Genomic DNA, 17,437 nt, shown 5'->3' with positions numbered 1-17,437 from the left:
ATCATTTATAAAGTATTGGCAGGAACTGCCGTCTTAGTGCACTTTCCTGTTTGGTAAAGGGCTCCATCAGTGGGACAGAGCCCTGTACTAAACAGTTTCCTTTTTTATTTTCAAAAAGAAAATCCAGAGACTGGATTTTCTTTTTGAAAATAAAAAATACAATGCACACCTGAAGGGAGCATTTAGCAGTTTTGACTGCCCCTTACCGCCAGGTGGCTGCTCTTCATGGACTAAAGATGGTAGCAAAATTCCAGCTGGGGCTCACGGGGGCTTTGAGCACAGCTAGGCACTTCCAATTTTGCCAGCAGAGCACTAGTGGCACAATATTAAGCACTAGAGACCTATGGACTGACCACAGTGTCAACATTCTGGACAGAAGCTGAAACACTAGATCTCTTTGTACTCTGCCTTCCTATTTTCCCTTATTTCATTAATGTATTCCAATATCGCTGTGTACTATTGTGTTATTTATGGATTTAAATTCTTCTTCTAAAATAAAGCACTGCTTGACAGTCGATTCATTAAAAGTTATATCGTGTTACTGAATTCTGAGTCACTAACCCTCACGCAACCTTCCTGAGTATCCTTTACTCCAAAGTCAAGTTCTTAAGAGGTGCAGTTGGTGCTCAGTTTTCTGGGCTCACAGCAGGACGGCTCAGGAACACTAGTGGGAGCTGGACTCAATAACCCACAATTAAGGCCCTAATCCCTGTGTGTGCTCCGAGACCCCTTAACAAGCTATTTCAACATGAGAACTACTTTGCAGCCGAAGTCTAGATGCAGCCCGTGGCATCTTTAATTTTGCTCCTGTGCTCTTGCTTGAGGCACAGGCCAGTAGTTTAGAATATACTGGTCCAAAGAATCACAGTCCCAAAAAGTTGACCCCACTAATGTGTCTTCTAGCATTTCAGACCCAAGAACCCATGCACACATACGCCTGATTATCTTTCAGAACAGTCACTTACGAAATTGTTACACGGTCTGACAGATATCACTGGCATGAAGTCCCCCAAGGAACACCAGAATTTTGCTTAAAAAAAAGCAGAAGATAAATACGGTTTTAGAGAGGGTCCAGTTTCCTGGACTATTGATCTTTTTCAAGTGACCTATGTCCTGAACTGCTTTAGCGGCATAACCCCAAGAACCCTGAGTTGCTATCTGCCTTCATTGTTGCATAGTCTAACGGGCCTTGAGTTGTTCTTGCAGTCTAAAACTGGAGCAGATAAGCAGATCACAGGCAGTGGTGGTGCAGCCTCCCCCCAGGCACAACATGTGCAGCAATTCAAGCTTTTCACATAGACAGAACATTATCATCAGAGGCAGCATCAGTGCATGCTTCCACACACACATACAGGCACATCATGTGCAGCAGCTTGCAGGCTTCCCTTACTTAAAATAGTAGTGACACAGATAGCAGTAGCCATATTTCCTTACACATGTACAACAGGTACAACCTGAGTTCTCAGTGTGAACGTGTGCAGGGCTGAGAGATTGCATGGTAGTTTATGATGGTGTGCATATGATGAGTCTAGGATACTTTATGTGAAATTACGTGTGCAATGGTAGGGCGTGGTACAGAGATGTCATGGTTTGTGGTGGGATGGTAGTTTGATAATGTACGCTAGTGGGATTCTGTATGTGACTAGGTGCGAGTGTGTGCTGGATGATGATGCATGTGTGAGGATTGGTGTTTATCTTTAAAATTGTATGTGATAGTGTGTGTTTGTGATGGTGTGTTCAGGTGATTCTGAAACTCTATTCATGTGTTGGTGTGAGCGTGGGTGGTAGAGCAGTGGTGTTCATGTGTGTTAGTGTTATGGTATTTATGTGTTTGAGGGTGACTATGTTGGTGTGTAATGCGTGGATTAGCGTCATTATGTGGAATGTGAGGGTTGATGTGACTATGTGTGTCATGGTGAGACTTTAATACTGTTTTGGGATAACTTCGATTCTTAACACAGCAGGTTAAGCCTGTCTGCCCATCCTGTACCATAGCTACCTGGGGATTGAGTTCAGATTAATTTACTGACTTTAAGGGTTCGCCCTGTCAAGCAATGAGATGGGACTGAATAATGCCCTTAGTCAATTGTGCCGCTGTAGCGCCCTGAGTATAGTGCCCCTGTAGCTATTAAGGTACTAGTCAGATGTAGTGAAGTTGGCCATCTTCAGCAGAAGCAAAGCATAGCGAAAACAGGAGTAGTCACCTACCTGTGGTCATCTGGGACAGAGTCCATGACACATGTGCATACAGACATGTACACAAATTCTCTGCGTGGCACTCTTCTTTGCAAGTGGTCACTGCAGACCAAGCATCTTTTCCATTCCTTTCTGTGGAGCAGGGACAAGCACTGATTAATTCAAGTTAATTAGTGTTTGTCCTCTGTTCCTGACATGATTGAGGTACTATTTTGTTCTTTTTAACTTCCAGTGTCCTGGAAACAGGGATGTGACTGGCAAAAACGTGCCCAGCAGGACAAACAAAATTGCAAACTCTTATTTTCTATAGTTACGTTTCTTTTATTTTGCTAACTTTTCTTTTTCACTTTGCACTCGTGTATCTATTGTTTTTGCTCATGGGCGCTGTTCTGAAAAGATTATGTTTTTCTTGTTCTAAATATTGCAAAGCAACATTGTTTCTTTCTTATTTGTAATTACCAAAATTATGCTGTAATTATGCTGTAACACATAGATGTGCAGTACACCCGAATCCTCCCCAATCCAATCCGTCCCACTTCAATCCAATCCGCCCGACTACAAGCCACCCTACCTCACCGCACACCAATCCACCGCTCCAATAAAACCACCCCACTCAATCCAATTCACCTCAGACCACTCCAATCCAATCCATCAAAATCAAATCCTCCCCACCCCACTCATCTACTCTCCAATTCACCCCACCCCACTTAAATTCACTCCAATCTACCCAACTCCAATCTAATCCAGCTCAATCCAGTCCACCTCAATCCACCCCACTCCAATCAGTTCACTGCACTCCAGTCTAATCTACCATATTTCAACCTACCACACCCAAATCCACCCACTCAAATGCAGTGCAATCCACCCCACTCCACTCCACTCCGGTGCACTCTCTCCAATTTGTTATTCCCACATTCCAATCAATTGCACCCCATTCCAATCAAAGCCTCCCTACTCCAATTCAATCCACCCCACCTCACTCCAACCCAGTCCACCCCACTGTGGTCCAATCCATCCATCCCACTCCAATCCATGCCACTCCGATCCACAACAATCCAATCCAGCCTACCACACTCCAATCGGCCCCACTCCAATCCATATCACTTCACTTCACCCCAATGCAATCCACCCCACTCCAATCCAATCCAACCTACTCTAATCCACCCCAATCCAATCCTCCCCATCCCACTCCAATCCAATCCACTCCATTCCAATCCACCCCACTGCAATCCACCCCACTGCAATCCACCCACTGCAATCCAATCTACCCAACTCCAATCCTCTCCACCTCACGTCACCCCAATCCAATCCATTACAATTCAACCCTCTCTAATGCAATCCACCCACTCTAGTCCAATCCACCATACTTCAAACCACCCCAGTCTAACCCACCCTTTCCAACAGAGTAAAGTGCATTGGTGTAGAGTGTATTGGCACAGAGTTCAGTGGCATAGGATGCACTGTTGCAGAGTGGCGTAGAGTACAGTGGCGTACAGAGTGGAGTTGGTGTGGCCTAGACTTGAGTGGTGTAGAATACAGTGGCGAAGAGTGCAGCAGTGTAGAGTAGAGTGGCAAAGAGTGCATTGGCATAGAGTAGAGTGGTATAGGGTACAGTAGAGAGGTGTAGCATGAAGTGGCATAGAGTGCAGTGGTATAGTGTGGAATGGTGCAGAGCGTGGTGGCATTGGTGTAAAGTGGAGTGGTGCAGAGTAGAGTGCAATGGTGTGGAGTGGTGCAGAGTAGAGTGGAGTGTCATAGAGTGGACTATTTATGGTGTGGTACCACATTGCCATTACAAACAACACATTTTCAATTGAAATGACCGTTACATTTGCACAGGCATACAGTTTTACTAACAAAACTATACAGTGCCCAGAGGAAAATGTGTGGAACTTGCATCACGTGGTTGAATGATCTGTTTTAATCATATTAAAGTATTTGTTTCCAACACACTTCAGAAATAATAAAAAATGTACTTCATTTGTGCGTTCATAATTCTGATGTATTCTGAAATATTTACACAGTTCACTTAAATGTTATTGTGTGCTAGACAAAAAACTCTTTCCTACTCCCAGTATCCAGCAAGATTGTCACAGAAATCCTCCCTCTTTGAAGTCAGAGAAAATAAAGAAAACAAGCTTCCTTGGAAGACAACGCCTGACATTTGATCTCCATCGTTGAATGCACAGCAATTGTGATGAGATAACAATATTTAAAGGCTTGCTAACAGGATGTGAGTTTATTAAAGAATACTGTAAACAGGGTTTAGGCATCGTGTGGGATGAACTGAACCTGGAGAGCCTAAAGGAAATAAAACCAGCATATGGAAATTCAGAAAGTGTGACTTACAAATCACAAAGCTAATTGTAATGAACGAGTGGAATGCATTCCTTTGTCAAATTTCCGAAAGTCCTCAAGATGTCTTTAGCAAACTAGACAACTGCGGTGTCTTGTACGCTGCAACCTAAACACAGCTGTCATAGGAGCTGTTCAGTCATTGCCAGTTGGTGAACTGTGCAAATGGTGCTTCAGATTACAATGTGTAAATGAGCAGAAGGAGCGGCACCCGCTACCTCCAGGGTAGCTCAGAGGGGGAGGAGGGCGCTCTCCCAGAAATAAAAATGAAACGAACGTTCAAATACTGCAATTTTCAGCACACATTCTAAAGTGTCACTATTTAAATATCCCAATACTTTTATAGTGTGTGGGGCAAGCCTTACCTTACCCAAGAGTGCTGGGGCTTCAACCTTCACCAAGAAAACTTTGCAGAAATGGTACAAAACAATATATTTTCAGCACAATTCCCATAACATTGGCCAAAACGCTCTAGGTATTAGATGGTTTCATGCATGATTCTAGAGAGAAATACATTTAAGGAAATTCTGCAGAAACTTTCTCCATAAACCTATATATTCTTTTTTTCAGAAACATAACACTCCTAAGACGACCAGTTCATCATGATGAATGCCCTTCATGTCAAGAAAATTCCCTGCATCACAGGTCTCTTGTTTCTGTTTTATAGTGGAACTACCCCAGTGCTTCATTCTTACCTTGTCTCTGTCTTTTTTTCTCCGGCTTTCTTCATCGCTCTTCGTAGACCCTGTGTGATTTTTTTTTGTTTAACCTTGCCCTATGCATAATTACTCATGCAGGTACGTATACCCTTGTACCCTCATCCCTGTCTAAACCTTAGGACTTGTATGGCTACCTATACCCTAGTACATCTATCTAATTCCCCCTTTTTGAAACTATACCTAGCACCTTTATCTTATGTATAATTCAGATTTGCTACCCTATGCTTGTACCAATGTTTTTACCCATATCCTATATCTACCCCTACTTATGCCCTTGGACTGTCTACTCTAATAAAGCACATGTAGCATAAACCTGTCTTTAGCCTAGCACTTCTGCTTGTCGCTATACCCATGTACCTCTTCCCATAATTACACCCAAGTACCTCTCTCTCCAACTACCAACTAGTTTCCCTTCCCCCACCTGTACACTTATACCCTCATACATCTACCCCTAACCTGCCACCTGTGCCCCACCTATATGTTAATGCTTCTACCCCTACCTATTCTACCTCATTCCCTGTCTACACTCCAGTATTTTACCTCTTCCTATATAATTCTGCCACAACTCCAACCTGTACCCTTTATCTTTGTCTCTACACATACTATAGAACCACTACACCAACCTGTTCTTTAGTACTCATTACCCCACCTACATCCTATTATCTCCAATCTTCTCTATACCAAAGAATCCAACCACAAAACATATGCTAGTACACTTACCACATCACAGCTACCCAACATTCCCCCAGGAGATTGTGTGTTTAAGCTTAATCATAAAACTATAGGCTCCGGAAGGAGTCACTTATATATACTCTGAGTTGAGTTGTACAAGAACCCCACCAATATTGAATTAAACACACATATATTAAGGTGTACCAAAGAATAACCTGTAAAGACGTTTTGTTTTTTTAAATATATAAGACTTCAGCAAAGAGCATCAGTACTGATACATAGTCTATTCAATCCATGTTCAATCAGGGTCTAAAATAAAACATTGTAAAGAGTGAAGCTGACCCACAATAATCACAGAAATCAATTCGTAGTATATTTACTGGTAATTAATGGGAAGCAGTATATCTACCTAACAAATCATAGGCTTTCTGACCATTGCCCATCAAAGACTGAGAATTTAATTGCAAAGGATCAAAGTCGGATGATACACATCAGAGAGGATGTATTGTCAATGTTTTAGTCTCAGATGATTAAAGAGTCCACAAGACCATCTTTAGGACTCAGTGACAAAAACAAAGCCAAAAGGACAAACCCACGAGGTACTGAAGAAATCATTAAGTACTAAACCATGGTCTGCTTTTGAAAAGTCAATCTACCCCAAAGTTCGTATGACAGAAAAGCTAGAATCACAAAGTTCTGAAATATTTTGAATAATTTATAACTACAGTCACAAAGAATCTGACAAGCACTGATCTCCATAAATGGAAGAATCCTTCAATTCCTTACCACTGCATATATCGAAGTTCTGATTCAAATACCTATACATAAGTACTTCTACCCATAATAATATATGTTAATGCCTCAACTCCTACCTATATGTTAATTTATTTTCCTACTCCCTTTCCATTAATCCATGCTTTTTTCTCTTAATCGTAGGCAATGCTCTTTTCTCTACTTTTCCTGGTATTTATTTGTCAAATGTCAACAGAATTTTCACTTCAAAAAACTGTTTTCTTTGTTTTGTAAATTCATCAAAATGGAGTTCCTCCAGCCTTTGGAAGTCACGCAGGTTTGTCCTCAATTTTGATTTTCCAGGAAGCCTTTCCAGATATTTTCCCATGTGCCTCTCTGGGATGTATTACATACAGTGAGCCAGGGGTGCAACAGTCGTTTTCTGCACCCCCAGGGCACTGTAGTATTACAGAAGGAACCACAGAAGCATCTTCAGCCCCTTCTGTAATACTACGACAGTATTACAGAAGGGGCTGCAGATGCTTCTGCAGTTCCTTCTGTAATACTGATGGCCCTGCTGCATACACAGCACAATCTTAAGAGATTGTTCCCTTAATTGAATGGGGGCGTGGCCCCATGCAAATGAGGGAAACACTTTGACCCTGCACCTGATCCGTAATATGGACTCGGTGCTGAGGCAAAGAATCCGTCAGGAGGCACACTGACTGTGTGCCACAAGGAGGCAGTGCACACCCAGTGCACCCCTGACGGCAGCCTTCTAGAGGGACTAAAGGGGGTCCCAAGGACCTCCTTAGACATTCCCTTGCAGGCGGATGCATTCACTACCTACACCAGCCTGCAGAGAGCTCTCTGTCCCTTGTTTGAAGTGTAGATGGGTTGCCACCTGCACAGAGAAAGACTGATTGGTTGCCTCAAACAACTGCTCCACCTTTTACTAATGCGCTGCCCCAAAGGAAGTGCAAGTTAGCGGCTGCCCTGAAGGCACTGCATTAGTTGTAATCGGGTGCACTGTCCCTGTGCGCACCAAGCGCACCTGTTTGCAGGTGCACTGTGGTGCAAACAGGGACAATGCGCACTGTCTAGAACACAGGCCCCTTCCCTTCAACTTGCATAGTTCCATAAAAGGTTGTGAGGTCCTCATTACCAGATGCAACCCTATGTCAACTTCCTCCTGGAACTTCCTTGTTCTTTACAGATCACCACCTAGCAATGCAACATTCTTATGATACTACATTCTAACCTATGGATCATTGGTGAAATAAACATATGGTATGACAACTTCAATATGCCCAAACCAAGAGCTATAATCACTGGCCTCAATATAATGAACCTACATCAGATCATCCGCAAGCCAGCACATATCACTTGGCACATCCTAGATGTCATTTTTGCAAATCCAGAACTAGCAACCTTTCAAAGAATTACTCCAGTCACATGTTCAGATCACCATCTGGTAACTGTCCAACACAACACCACAAATCACCACACCTAAGGCCACCTTACATGCAACCACATATTAACCATGGAACAAACTCTATTTAGAAAACTTAGAAAGACAACTAACATCCAATACAGATCTTGACAAAGTCAGTAGAAACACTTTATGAGTAGCTCCAGGAAGCTTTTAACATTCTAAACCCATTAAGAACAACAAAACAGGACAAAAGAAAACAAATAGGTTTGATGAATGCAGAACTAAAAAAGATAAAACAACAAATTCCAAAGCTGCAACGCACCTCACTCAAAACAAATAACAATCGAGAAACTCTACCTACACAAACTTAACAGAATATACAAGTCATTAATCAAAAAAAGCTTAAAGGGCACTATTGAAACTGAATTTAAAAGACTAACTGCAAAACTAAAGCATTTTACAAATTTTCTCACAGAGATTTGTAAACCTACATGCACAGAAAGAACTCATCCCTTTACTCAAGAATTTACTGACAAACTGGCAAATCATTACACAACCAAAGCAGACATGTTGGACTCCTATTTAAAACAAAGGTAAACAACAGGACCAACTGACTTCCAACAATCCCCTCCAAGGAGAGGCTAATCCAGCCTCCACATTCCTTCAAACAACTATCATAAACTGAAGTTATGGATCTTGTCAAAGCAAGCAGGCCAGCCGGCTCCCCTTCTGATCCTTGTCCACCACACATTGTCTAGAACATTATTTTAGCCAGAAAGATTAACAATAGTTCTTTAACTACAGGAATCTTTCCAGAAGACTTAAAAAATGCATACATACACCCATTATTGAAGAAAACAAACCTGAACCCCCATTACCCAAACAACTACTGACCGATAACAAATGGATCTTTCCTGGGTAGACAAATAGAAAGAGCACCATTCACCCAGATGCCACAATTCATGGAAAATAATGCCATACTTTCCATCCAGGAAGAGGCACAGAATATGCCATTGTTGCCATATCGGATTACCTTAAAATCACAGTAGACCAGAAAGGGGTTGCTGCACTACTTCTCTTGGACCTCTCAGCTGCCTTTGACACAGTTGACCATGACACTTTCATCCAAATATTCTACAAAGCTTGCATAGATCAAATCTTGAATGGATCAAATCCGACCTTCAAAACTAAAAAAAATATCATCTATACTCCCCCTTTCTCATCCAAAAGAAGGGGTCCCACTGGGCTCTATCATCTCACCCATGTTTTACAACATCTGCATGAAGCCCTTACTGGCAGTGATCAATTAATTTAAGCTCACATGCTATAACTACGCATATAATAAACAAATTCTTTTTAAACTAGAAAGCCCCACATACAACGGAAACTTAAAAATCCTCAGCTGCCTCAGAGCTGTTGATCAGTGAATGCCCAAGTGAATAATTTAGCAAGATCAAGCTTCATTATTATGGAAACTCTGTGACATATCTTTTCTCACCTAGAGTTTCCAAACAAGGTCCAAACTACTATCTCTCTTGAACTATCTAAACTTGAAAATTACAATGACCTCTATCACAGATCATCTTTATCAGCTATGAAAAGACCACAAATAATTCAGGACTCTGCTGCCAGACTACTCATGCATGTAATGCCACAAGCCCACATATCTCCTGCCTTGAGGGCCCTACTTTAGATACCAGTTGCCAGAAAGATCCACCTACAAGTTGTTTTGTATCACCCACAAAGCAATACATGGAAAAGGAGAATAAATGCACCATAAACATTCAAAGAAACATCCACTCCAGATTGGCATCCCGCCTCAAAATCCCAGCATATAAGAAAAAAACATGGGTGGTATATCTTTCTCTGTTCAAGGAGCCACACTGTGGATTCATTACCCACAAACATACAATCCACAGATAATGACCTTATCTTCTAAAGTCTACTCAAAAGCTGGCTCTCACTTTCATGACCACCATACTCAAAGCACAGATCTCAGCATATGCCTGTGTATGTAAACGTGTATAATTTGATTGTGCATATGTATTTAGGTATGTGCATTTTTTGTACAAATATGTATAATACCTATGGTTTAAAAATATATATTTTTATAGATCTGCTTAAGAAATGTATACATTAATCATGGTTATATATATATATATATATATTAGTGCCATATTTGTGCTTGCACCATTGGCATTCATGAATTTGGATCTGACAAAGCAGGTGTTGCAATAATATGACTTGGTTGTGCCATCTGTCTTTTCACCGCCCACTGAAGTGTGGTTTCGGTATCGAATGAGGAGTACAAACGTGGACAGAGACGTATGTGCATATATATATAAATATATATATATATAATTAGTAACCTCCTACGTTTTCTATCTTTTATGTGCACTTAAGCCTAATAATAAATCACAATTTGTTTTGAAATAACATTCAACGGCGTTTCAAGTAATAATAAAAATAAAAATAAATGAACCTGGAGAGAAGGTGATTGAAACTGCATACTTAGGGACAAAAAAAAAATCATACAAAAAACGGTGCATCTTAATGTTTAAGCACAAACAAGAGATAAGAAACAAACAAAAGTGCTGGTTTTAAATAAACTGTCACCTCATAGACTGGGAGTGTTTCTTTGAATATCCATCATCTGAAAGAACTTGATAAATACAATTAAAAGAAGTGCAATAGTGCATTCGGATTTTGAGTAACTATTTTTGAAATTGATATCACCGAAAATGGCTGAGAGAATTGCAAAACGAGAACAAATCATGAAGAATTTATTTGAAGAGGAAGGAGCAACAAATATGCAAGAACTTAGCATAATAAGGGATCGAGAATGACCCCTCAATCAACTCATGAAGGAACTGGAACAAGCAAAATTAATGGAGATTAGTAAGTGGTGGGAGAAGGCCACATTGCAGAAATACACTGAGAGTGGAAGAGTCCCTAGAGGTTTAAGAATCTCTGTTTTACCAACCCTAAATGATATGGATACAGACTTATTAAGACAATGGCAAATGGATACAACTGAATGCTCTACGAAATTAATGCAAACCTTGATAACACAAGCCGAGCGAAAATTAGAAAAAAATGTATCAAGAATTAAAGATCTTGAAGAAAAGATGTTATACATACAAACTATGGAAAATGTGGAAAAAAATGATAGAGGAAATGGAAAAACGATTCGAGAAACATAAAAACGGAAACACAACTGAAGAAAGCAAAAAAAATCAATAGGGATAAGATAGATTATTCCACAGGAGTAATTTTTACCTTTGCAAAACGTTTTGATTCCTTTTATACGAAGCAAAACATGGATAGAACAATTGAAAAAGAGAAAGTCTCCTCGAGCATGGAAAGTTCAGATGCAAGTCCGGGGACAAAATACAAATAGAGGGGAGACCGAAACTGGATTTTTCAGGAGAAATGAGGCTGTATCATATGGAAACCAGGAGACGTGGAAGGGGAGGAAAAAACAAAATGGGACAAAGAGAACAAGGAGATCACAGAGGAAGAGGAAAAGGAAAGAAATAAGAAAGACATTAGGTACAACAATAAATGAGGATGTGGTAATCAACCTCTCATCTAAAAAATTGGAGGACAAACATCTTAAACTTTTGAATAAAGGTCTTAATTTTTGTCCAATGACATCAATGGACTTAGCGACAGCGAAAATTGATCTCTACAGGTTTCCAGGAAACTGAAACTAAATAAATATTTTGGATCAAAAATCAAGAAACAAAGAACCATTAGATCGCAGGAGGTCTCGTCACTAGCAGTATCAGATTTGGGATCCCTCAAGACTTTAACATGTTTGGAACAAGAATCAAAAGGAGGCTTTGGAGATACAAACTATGGATATTTATCGGATCAGGAACTATGTTCCACATTGGGGTTACCAACGGATGCAACAATTTCCAGTCAATACAAACCTAGATCACAATTTTGCCCCCAGCTGCCGTCTGGAAACAAGATTGATGTGTTTCAGGAAGTAATGACAAACGGGTTGGCAAGGATAGCCTTGGGATTATCTAAAAAGACTAAAAATGATGAGAATCTGAATATGACACAAGATGAATGGTGTGCACTGAAGGATCTGCAAAATGACAATACAATTGTCATTAAACCATTAGACAAAGGGGGCAATATTGTAATGTTGAACAGCGATGACTATATCAAGGAAGCTAAGAAACAATTGGGAAATAAAGAAAACTGTAGAGAACTAAAAAGCAATCCCATGGAAACCTATATGGTGGAATACAACTGTATCTTAAAAAAATGGTTAGATAAAGGTTTGCTAAAAGATGAAGAATATAGATATCTTAAAACAGAATATCCGATTACTCCCACAATATATTTCTTGCCAAAGACTCATAAGAATAAATCAAATCCACTGGGGCGCCCCATTGTAAGCTCCATAGGGTCTCTTCTTGAAAATATTCAAGATTTATTGACATGTTCCTGTTTCCATATGTCTCAAACCTTCCATCATTTCTGAGAGACTCTATAGATTTCCTAAATAGGATCAATAACATACCTTGGAAACACAATTATATAATGGCCACAACTGATGTTTCCTTATACACATCCATCAGACATAAGGATGGTTTAGAAGCATGTAAATATTTTCTTAGATCAAGATCTATCAGCTTACTGGAACATTTGGAAATATTAGAAATGCTGCAGTATTGTCTGACTCATAACGTATTTATTTTTTATGGTAAAGTTTATTTACAAGAACAAGGAACAGCTATGGGGACTTCATTCGCACCCACGTATGCAAATCTCCTGATGGGGATGTGGGAATCACAGGTGGTCTGGCAAGAGAATAATCAGGAAATGCTAAATCATATTGTGTTATGGGTACGCTACATAGATGACCTCTTCCTGATATAGGAGGCGTAAAGAGAGCCTTTAAAACAATTTATAATATCGCTGAATAATAACCCCCAACAACTAAGCTTTACATATGAAATAAGTGAGTTGGAAATTAACTATTTAGATATTGGTGTATACATAAAAGATAGAAGAATCTGCATAAAAATGCATAGAAAACCCACCAGTGCGAATAGTTTATTACATGCAAATAGCGGACATCCAAAGGCTTTAAAATGGAGTGTACCATATGGTGAATTCTTGAGGGTCAAACGTAACTGTACAGAAAAAGTAGAATTGAAAATTCAAATGAACGAGATGTATGAAAGATTCAACAAAAGGGGATACCCGAACTCGGTCTTGGATGATGCATTGAAAAGAGCGATGCAACGAAAAAGAGATGAACTTCTGATCCCCAGAACAAAAAGTTGTGATTTAAACACTGATGCTATACAGTACATCATGCGTTTTGATGCAGGGAGCCAAAAGACAAGAAAACTTCTAAAAGACAATTGGAGATTATCACTGTTGGATGAAACATTATCTAAATCATTACCCAATCATTCACTGATTACATGTAGAAGAGCGCCAACACTAGAGGATCATCTAACAAGCAGTCATATGACCCCACAAAAGAAAAATACATCAGATTGGTTGAGTGACAAAAGGCAAGGTTTCTGTAAGTGCACAAAGTGTAAAGCACGTATTCATGGTAAAAATATGATGCATTTGACAACATTTGATGGAAGGATCATAAAAATCATGGAAAGAATAGACTGCAAGACCCCATATGTCATTTATGTAGTGGAATGTGTGTGTGGTAAATAATATGTTGGAAGTACAGTGAAGAAGTTAAAATTACGAATCCTACAACACATGAGGGAGATACACAATCAAGATATGACATATTCAATAGCAAAGCACATAAGGGAACAGCATCAGGGTGGACAAAAAGACTTGAGATACTACGGCATTAAACATATTAAACAGAATGATAGAGGTGGAGACCGAGAACAAAGATTGAGGAGGATGGAATCCAAATGGATTATTCTAATTGGAACTGAAATGCCTTGGGAGTTGAACATGGATGCAGAGTTACACAGACACCTATAGGAGATAAACAGAAAAGATCCAAAAGGGGACATTTGATAAGAAACATGTTTTGAACTGGTTTGTCCATCTTGAACCTTCGTGAAGAGTTAGTTAGACCTTCGAGATGATTACCAAAAGATATCATGGGGTTATGAAACAAATAAGATCCTTATGGGGAAAAGTATCCCCTTATATGAAGTTGCAGAATATAGCAGCCTTTTTGTTTTGGTAATGCTTCATATTAACTCAATATCTTCTCATTTTTTAGGTACTTTACCGTGAACAAATAACCCAATGTGAGGAGAGATGTAAATATGATATACAGTGTTTATAGAACAGTTTTTGTTTCAAACGGAATCCCCTAACTTTGATAAGTGTGCATTGTTAAACAACATAGAAATGGTACTTTACCTCAAAAAGAAAGAAAATCTTTATAGGAAGGGATAAACATATATATTGATTTAACAAGAAACATTTATGTTTAGGGTAAATTTGGCATCCATTTGAGACAAATGAACTAAATGTGGGTTAAAAATGGATTATAAATGCCATTTAGGTGATATAAAATGATCATGGATTTTTATTGGTGAATGTTGGTTGATTACATGATTTAAATAAACTGACTTCACAACCTACTCTATGGCCAGTCGAAGGCTCAGGCCGAAACGCGTTGCCATTTTTGTCTGGAGAACACTTTGCACTTTGTACTTCACATGAAATAAGAAAATAAATTACCTTTCGAGTTGATGGATGGTGCCTGCGTCATTCTTGCTTTGAGATGTTGGTAAATATTGCCTCTTGGATGCTGTGTAATGATGTATGCTTAAATATATATATACATATATATATATATATATATATATATGTGCAAAAAACAAAGGAGAACTCTGGGAAGTTCCCAAATTTAGGTGGAAAGCAGCTCTATTAAGGAGCACCCTGCAACACCAGCGACACTCTAGATTTGCTCACCTCAAATGTCTGCTTATCTAACAAAGTTTTTAAGCATAGGATCAGCACAGTGCTATCCACGCCGAGCTAGATAGTGACAAAGTATTTTGCCATTTGTACAGCAAAATCTTTAAGCATAGGATTGACACACTGTCATCCTCGCCAAGCTGTAAAATGACAAAAGCCATTTACCACTCCAGGCACAGTATTACAGCTTTGGACTGGTCAAATACCCTCCAAGCCAACCCGGAATGAGTAAAGCAACCCTGACATGTGTTTCGCTCTCATTAGAGCTCTTCAGAGGGGTTTAGCTTTGTCCAGACACAAGGGAGCACCCAGTATAAGTCAAAACAAGGCCCTATATTTATATATATATATATATATATATATATATATATATATATATATATATATATATATACACAAAAAAAACAAAGGTTACAGGGATGTCATAGTTAGGTGCTGAATTTACTTGCACAAAACCATAGAAATTCAGCAGTTAGATCAAGTAACTCCACTCTAAGGTATCTATAACTCGCTCTCCCACCATGCAGAGTGTCTTTTTCAATAATAATTTGATGGCTAACGTGTCACTGATATTTTTATTGATGTTCTAAATGTTGTCATGAGTGCTGTAACATAAGGGGTAATTAGCAGTGAATGGCAAGTGGGCGAGTTATCGTTACTTTAGGTTGAGTTATAGTTACTTGAAATAACTAACTATAACCATAACTGCTGAATTTATATGGTTTTGTGCGAGTAAATTCAGAACCTAACTATGACATCCCTGTAAACTTTTTTTTTTAAGTGAATTTCTATCTTTTTTTTAAATTCTATTTCCTAACTATGATGTCCATATACCCTTTGTATTTTTCTGTGAATTTCTATGTTTTTTTGTAATGTAAAGTAGTTTTAGTTATTATATGTTAATCCAACCACCGTCTGCATGGTGGCCTGTAGCCAGGCCCAGCAGCCAACCCCCTATAATCACCCAACCGTGCACGTGGCCGAAGGCCTTGCGTGCCCCCTCCCCACCCATTTTCCAATGTTGTATAATCTTGTTATTAGGCGGGGTCTTTACAGTGTGGATGATAATTCCAAATCTGATCCTCAGGAAGGAATACCCCAAATACAACACCAACAGGATGCCTCTCGTATTGTTGAAGGAAGAACACATCATACAGAGATCCATAATCATTATTTTTAAGGTAAGTCAAAAGCAAATGTGCAAAATAAAATCAAGGCTACATATTTATTAAAGCTTTTAAATAAAAAAAATCATTTTACTCAGGAATCATAATTTTGTGTTGTAAGAACAAGCAATATTTATCTAGAACAACTATTTTCAATATTGTTGTTTTCTGTTTTTTTAAAACAAACACTATAAGAAGGCAAGTGCAGGAGAAAAGACAACTACTACATTAATGCTGTATTCTTCCTCTGCTTGCACTACTTTTATCAGCAGTACCTGCCTGAGGAGTATCACAAACATCTATGCTAGACGTACGTCAGCATGTGTGCCTAAGGTTTGATACATCAGGCACATGGAGGCTACTTAAGACTGATGCCACTTCACTTTTGCCTACCCCTAAATCTGCAGGCCCTAAGATAGTACTGGTTTGATATTTTCTAAGGTGGTGTAATCCACACTAAGCCACATGCAACATCACTACAACAGTGACCCACCTCAGTTTATATATTTACAGCACGCATGCATAAATTTGTAGTAGCTCTGGCCAGTTAATGGTTCTGCTTAATATATATCAAACCACAACATGTGTTGATGATGCCTACGTCTTTGTATTGTGTGGTCTTGTTGCATTGTGGTTGCAAGCTTATCAACAGATTCGGTGATTTTAGCAAACCTTTCATTCATCATAATTTGACCATTCTGACCTGTTTTTCTAAAGCTTTCTTGCCCATCAAGCAATTGTGACATTGTACGATTCATACACATTAGTTGGTAATTTACAGTTTTTATATTTCTTGCTTGCAGGTGCTGCACAGACAACTCTAACCCTCCCTCCACCACAAACAATTGAGATATCTCTGAATCAGTCTCTGTAGAAAGGAGAGCAGCATTTCGAGAAGCTGTGGCATACCAAAGATTCTGCAAAACCCTGTAATGCATCTGTCTGCCTCTCAAAAATGTTGGGGTTGTTTCCCTGGCTGTATTTGGTTCATCTGCTGCATCTGTAACTTCTGAAAGTGGTGAAACTGTAGCTCTTCTTCTGAATGGTACTTGATCTGTCTGTGTGGCAGGTATGTCTGTAGACTGTTCCATGTCAAAAAGGACCTTCAATAGCGGCATCTTGCTCATGTCATACTCTGTCAGTTGTGATTCATCTGTGAGAAATACGTAGATGCAGTTTACTGTTCTTCTTCTGCTTAAAAGGAAAATATTATT

At 39.4% G+C, this 17,437-nt stretch overlaps 2 long non-coding RNA genes across 4 annotated transcripts in view; one reads left to right on the top strand and one right to left on the bottom strand.

Moving 5' to 3' along the window:
- Positions 1-17,437, bottom strand: part of LOC138296336 (uncharacterized) — a 128,795-nt gene that overhangs the window by 61,598 nt on the left and 49,760 nt on the right. For 2 of the 3 annotated variants that reach the window (XR_011203808.1, XR_011203810.1), the window contains one exon: positions 16,269-17,376. This is a non-coding gene — a long non-coding RNA (uncharacterized lncRNA). Of the gene's footprint in view, positions 1-16,268; positions 17,377-17,437 lie in introns of those variants that run through there. The other variant, XR_011203809.1, reaches the window with a different exon arrangement.
- On the top strand, positions 5,120-17,151 carry LOC138296337 (uncharacterized). The gene is made up of 3 exons (XR_011203811.1): positions 5,120-5,196; positions 16,145-16,238; positions 17,027-17,151. It is a non-coding gene; the product is annotated as an uncharacterized lncRNA (long non-coding RNA).

This window comes from Pleurodeles waltl, chromosome 5 (genome assembly GCF_031143425.1).
Source record: "Pleurodeles waltl isolate 20211129_DDA chromosome 5, aPleWal1.hap1.20221129, whole genome shotgun sequence".
In the NCBI taxonomy this organism is placed as follows: domain Eukaryota; kingdom Metazoa; phylum Chordata; class Amphibia; order Caudata; family Salamandridae; genus Pleurodeles; species Pleurodeles waltl.
Note: the sequence above shows the minus strand (reverse complement) of the source record. Positions and strands in the feature narration are given on the sequence as shown.